Genomic DNA, 6654 nt, shown 5'->3' on the forward strand with positions numbered 1-6654 from the left:
CCTCCGGACCGTAACCTTCCCAGTCCACCAAGTACTGAAATCCACGCCCCCTCCGCCTAGAATCCAGAATACGATTCACCGAATAGGTGGTCTCCCCATCTGCGAGACGCGGCGGGGGGGGAACCGGGACTGGCGGATTAATGCGAGCATGAAACACGGGCTTAATTTTTGAAACATGAAAAACGGAGTGAACCCTCCTGTACGCCGGAGGTAAACTAAGGCGAACTGTCACCGGGCTAATGATCTTGGTGACAGTGAACGGGCCAATGAATTTGGGAACAAGTTTATTAGAAACGGATTGGAGAGGAATGTTCTTAGTAGAAAGCCACACTTTTTGACCAACGACGTATACGGGAGGCTTTGACCGGTGGCGATCGGCCTTAGCCTTGGTGCGCGCCCCCACTCGGAGTAGAGTCTCACGGGCTCTAGTCCAAGTGCGGCGACACCTCTGGATTAGGGCGTGGGCGGAGGGGACCGCGACCTCGGATTCCAGACTGGGAAAAATAGGTGGCTGGTAACCTAAACTACACTCAAACGGAAATAGGCCCGTGGCCGACACTGGTAACATATTGTGGGCGTACTCCACCATGGATAGCTGTTGGCTCCATGAGGAAGGATTCTTGGAAACCAAACATCGCAACACCCTTTCCATATCTTGGTTGGCTCTCTCGGTTTGGCCATTGCTCTGGGGATGGAACCCTGAGGACAGACTAACCGTCGCTCCCAGTAACTTACAAAACTCTTGCCAAAATTTGGACACAAACTGGGGTCCTCTGTCAGAGACCACGTCCATCGGGAGGCCATGTAAACGAAAGACGTGGTCAACGACCGTCAACGCCGTCTCCTTAGCTGAGGGTAATTTGGGTAAGGGAATAAAGTGAGCCGCCTTCGAGAACCGGTCCACCACGGTCAAAACGACTGTGTTACCCTGGGAGGGCGGGAGGGCGGTGATAAAATCTAGAGCGATATGGGACCAGGGTCTCGAAGGGACAGGCAGCGGTTGAAGGAGCCCATCTGGAGGTTGATTGGAAGTCTTACCAGTGGCACAAACCGAGCAAGCCAAAACAAAACTGTGAATGTCACGAGCCATAAGTGGCCACCAAAATCGTTGCTTGACTAAAAACTTAGTACGATTAACTCCTGGATGACAAGCCACGTTGGAGCAGTGACCCCACTGTATGACGTCAGACCATAATCCCTCCGGCACAAATAAGCGATTCGGTTGGCAACCGGGCGGAGGCATTACCCCTTCTAAGGCCGTTTTGACCTTCGATTCGACCTCCCATATGAGTGTGGAAACAAATAGGGTCTCCGGTAAAATACACTCGGGAGTAGACGGGCGTTCGGAACGATCAAAAATGCGAGATAAAGAGTCGGGTTTGATGTTCTTGGAACCCGGGCGGTACGAGAGAGAAAAATCAAAACGACCGAAAAAAAGTGCCCACCGAGCCTGCCTGGAGTTCAATCTTTTGGCGGTTCTGATATACTCTAAGTTCTTGTGATCGGTCCAGACGATAAAAGGTACCCCCGAACCTTCTAACCAATGACGCCATTCCTCCAACGCTAACTTGACTGCCAACAACTCCCTGTTACCAATGTCGTAATTACGTTCGGCTGGGGACAAACGATGAGAAAAAAACGCGCAGGGATGCACCTTGTCGTCTGCGGGAGAGCGCTGGGACAGAACTGCTCCTACCCCCACCTCTGACGCATCGACCTCCACCACGAACTGCCGTGAAGAATCAGGGGCAACGAGGATGGGAGCTGAAACAAAGCGGCTCTTGAGTTTGGCAAACACAGCCTCGGCTGTATCTGACCACCTGAATGGAGTTCTGGGGGAGGTCAAGGCAGTCAGAGGTGCGGCTAGTTGGCTGAAATTACGAATAAAATGCCGATAGAAATTGGCAAACCCCAGAAACCTCTGTAGGGCCTTACGGGAATCTGGACTTGGCCACTCTACCACAGCCTTGACCTTCTCAGTGTCCACACGCATTCCCTCAGACGAAATGATGTACCCTAGGAAAGGAACAGACTGTGCATGAAAATCGCATTTCTCCGCCTTGACAAAAAGCCCATTCTCTAACAACCTCTGAAGCACTCGTCGGACGTGTTGCACATGTTCCTGGAGAGACGAGGAAAATATCAATATGTCATCCAGGTAAACATATATGAACTGATCTATCATGTCTCGCAACACGTCATTGATCAGTGCCTGGAAGACTGCTGGGGAGTTGGACAGCCCGAACGGCATGACCAAGTATTCAAAGTGCCCCCTGGGGGTGTTAAAAGCAGTCTTCCACTCATCCCCCTCCCTAATGCGGACCAAATGATAAGCGTTACGCAAGTCCAATTTCGTGAAGACGGACGATCCCTGCAACCTCTCGAAGGCTGAAGACATCAACGGCAAAGGATAAGTATTCTTTACCGTGATGTTATTCAACCCCCTGTAATCAATACAAGGTCGCAAAGACCCGTCCTTCTTCCCCACAAAAAAGAACCCCGCCCCCGCTGGAGAAGAGGAAGGGCGGATGAACCTGGTTGCCAGAGAATCAGAAATATATTTCTCCATAGCCTCCCTTTCTGGAACAGAAAGCGAGTATACCTTGCCCTTAGGCGGAGACTTACCTGGCAGTAAATCTATGGCACAGTCATAGGGACGATGCGGAGGAAGAGAAGCAGCCCGAGACTTACTGAACACTTCCTTCAGATCGTGGTACTCCTCGGGCACGTTAGACAAATCCCCTGCTTCCTCCTGAAACACAAAAACAGGCACAGATGGACAAGCAGACACCAGACAAGACTTATGACATTCCTTGTTCCACTCCAATACAGCTTTCTGATGCCAGTCCACTCGGGGGTTGTGACGGATAAGCCAGGGATGTCCAAGAACGATGGGTGCCAGGGGTGAATCCAATATATATAAAAAAATAGTCTCTGAGTGATTGCCTGAAGTGATGAGGGTGATATCTTCAGTGGTGAATTAAATGGTAGGAAGTTCTTGACCGGTTAATGCGTGTACTGCAATCTTCTGTGTGAGTGGTTTAAGAGGAATCTGAAATTTGTGTGCAAAAGTGCTGTCCATAAAATTACCTTCAGTCCCGGAGTCCAGAAGTGCATGACAGTCGTGCTGGTGAACTGACCATCTCAGTCTTACCGGGAGGAGGGTAGATGTGGATGAGGTCTTCTCGGCGGAGATCCCACCCGATAGTAGCCTCATACTTACTATCGGGCTTGGCCTTTTACCGGGCAGTTGTAAGCATAGTGTCCCGAACCTCCACAGTATAGGCAAAAGCCCTGGGACATCCGCCTTTTCCTCTCCTCCCGGGAAAGCCGAGCTTGACCCACCTGCATGGGTTCGTGATCGAAGACTGGGCTGACCACGTCCCTGCCACTGGACCGTTGACCCTCGACTCCTCCTGGAGGTCGGACGGACGAAACTCTACCTCCGGCTCTAGTAATGCGAGCGTCCACCCTCAGGGCCAACTCAATAAGTCCATTCAATGTTGTAGGGAGGTCCAGGGCATAGATCTCCCTCTGGACGCGGTCAGCCAACCCATGCAGGAACAAGGCCCACTGCGCCGCCTCGTTCCACTGACATTCGGCCGCCAGGGTGCGGAACTCGATGGAAAAGTCCGAGACCGACCTGTCACCCTGACGTAGGTCGGCCAACACCCTGGCAGCCTCTCTCCCCGCGACAGCTCGATCGAAAACGCGTCTCATTTCAGAGGAGAGTGTCTGGAACGAGGCACAGCAGGGATCTTGATTCTCCCACACCGCCGTCCCCCATAACGCCGCCTTCCCGGTCAGCAGGGTTATAACAAACGCCACCTTGGCTTGTTCGTTATAAAATGTCCTAGGTTGCAACGCGAAATGCATGGCACATCTTGTCAAGAAAGCTCTGCAATATGCAGACTCACCCGCGTAGGCTTCCGGAACCGGTAGGCGTGGTTCAGAGGTAACAGGATTCTCCGGTGGTGTGGGGAGAACGGCTGGTGTGGGTGGCGCAGCGGGAGCACGAAGAAGTTGGATCTGTTGGGTGAGCTCGGACACCTGCGTCACCAAGGCTTGTACCGCACGACCCGTGTCATTTAAATTCCTCTCTTGAGAATCCATTCTTCTTACGCTGTGTTGCAGGAAATCCTCCAGTGTGGTAGATGACCCACCTGCTGCTTCCATAGATGGCTCAGATCGCTCTGTCATGATTGTCAATTCAATACAGGAAGCAATCGCAGATAACTCAGGTCTTTATTGGAACAAGGAAATACAGTGGGATGACACGGGCGTGGTCAGGTGGCGCAGGGACTTCGATGGCCAGAGTGAGGAACCCGTGAAGTGTAGTGAAGACACGAACAACGATCCAACACCAAGACGACGAATCCACAGGAACACGATGATGGGAACAGCAGGAAGACAGGACTGGAACACCACGCACGAACATCAACCAACGATCTGACAATGGGAATGAGAACACGGTGAGAATATATAGTGTGATAAGATCGGCTGCAGCTGGTGATGAAATGATGATCAGCTGGAGCGGATCAAGGAATGACACTCATTCACGCCCACTACACACGTGCTTTCATTCAACAACATAAACACGAGACGAGAAGGAAGCAATGCATTTGTATACCGTGACATTAACTCAAGGAGTTCAGTGAAGTTGGCAATATATTCACATAGGCTATTCGAACTTCCCGGATCAATATTCTTGAGCTGAACGTTAAAATTAATTTTTGGTATGTTTTAGCTTACCTCAAGGGCATCCAAGATGTAGGTGTCTTTGTTTCCGCAGTAGTTTCAATTTTGATATTTTTAGGTCAAACCGTTCTTGTCTGTCAGTCATATAATGCAGGTCTATGGTCACCACCTCAAAGAGCATGCACAGAGAAGTCCAAATTAAACATGATTTAATGACTCGTAAATGTAAGTACACATATGGCCTAAGACACGAAACGAGCGGTTCTGCCTCAGCTACTGCGGCATCTGCTTCTCTTTGTAATTCTAGCACCTGTAGCTCTGTGTCGATTTTCACTTTTTCCACTTTTAACTGTGCTTCCTTGCTTGCATATGAGGCTCTTACCCTAGCCGCTTCTGCTTTGGCTCGAGCACGAGCGGCACTGCTTGCAGATGAGGATGAAAGACCTGAAGCGTTTGTAGCAGATCTGTTGCTAGCTGCCATTTTGACCACGATGAAGCTCTGATTGCTGCCTTTTCTGTGATGTTGCCAAATGAACACGTAGATAAACCACTGAAGAAGACCAGGACCACAAGGGACGTTTTTGCATTTTAATTTCTTCTCCAGATGGTGAAAACTGAAAGCATACACAACATGCTCTTAGAAAAACTGAGCTCTAGACAGACGAGAATAAAGTCATTCATCGGCGCTTTAAAATGCATTTCCCAACTAGACAATACAAAAATACATTACTTAAGATCCTTATAAACACATACAAAAACTTACGGCATTGCCTTGACAGTGCTTTAAAGGGAATGGCAACAGGTCGCTGACCATACGATGCTGGATTTCGTCTGCTCTGTTTACCATGAAACCGAAACCGGAAGTTAGCGCGGCCGCACAGGAAATAAAATTGTCCGCTAATATTTTTTAAATAAAACTTACAAATAAACATGAAATACTTATAAGAAACTCTTAGAAATGCTTTTTAAACATTTAACTTATTTATTAAATTATTAACTGCCTTAAAGGGCATATTGCAGGTTAGAGGACCCAACGAGTCAATATATAGAAAAATAATGTAGGAACTAGATTTTCTTTAAAATATTCTTATAAATACGCTACATAAGCTTCTGGAGTCGTTTTTGTGAGAAAATTTTACTTCCGCGTCTGAAAATGGGTGTGGTGGGCGTGACGTCACGGGCGGGAGAGCGGTCGATTCAAACAACAGGAAAACAATGGATCGCAATGACATTTCGGACGCTGAGGAAATACTTACTCGTATGACGGACTACAGCCATACAATTATGAGCCTGCTATCCTGCCAAGAGAGTAGGGACAGGCCAGGATTAATGTTAGACAGAACGGTCAGAGACACATTGAGTTGTGGTGTGAGTAGAACCAGTGGAGAACAGGACAGGTGTCTGTAACGATAGGCATTCTATTGAGTAACCACAAGGTGGCAGTATAGCCTTGCCTGTTGAGTGATGCTACATGTAGTGAACAAGAACATAAAATATAGAAAATAAAGAGAGCTGCTAACACACAGAGCTAGCAGCACAAATGTTCATGAGTGACTTTATTGAATAATATAAAGCAGAACATAACATGGTACCAGGACACGGGGTGAAGAAAGAACTGATGCAAGATGGACGCAGTAAAACCACCAACTCCGCTGAAAATGACGGGGAATGTGGATGCGAGCTGGCGAACCTTCAAGCAACAATTTCAGCTCTACATTGCCGCGGTAGGAGTTGATCGTCGGGAGGAAGTAAGAAAAAGAGCCCTATTGCTAACCATTGCCGGAGCGGAAGCTATTGAGGTATACAACACCTTTGTATTTAATGAACCCGGCGATAAAGACAAGTTTGACGAGGTCCTAAAAAAATTTGATGAACACTGTCTTTCGAAGAAAAATGAAACTTACGAGAGATACGTATTTCGTTCTCGTCTCCAACAGCCTGGTGAGTCGTTTGATA

Source organism: Rhinichthys klamathensis, unplaced genomic scaffold, assembly GCF_029890125.1.
Source record: "Rhinichthys klamathensis goyatoka isolate OS25496 unplaced genomic scaffold, OSU_Roscu_1.1 h1tg000191l_1, whole genome shotgun sequence".
NCBI lineage: Eukaryota > Metazoa > Chordata > Actinopteri > Cypriniformes > Leuciscidae > Rhinichthys > Rhinichthys klamathensis.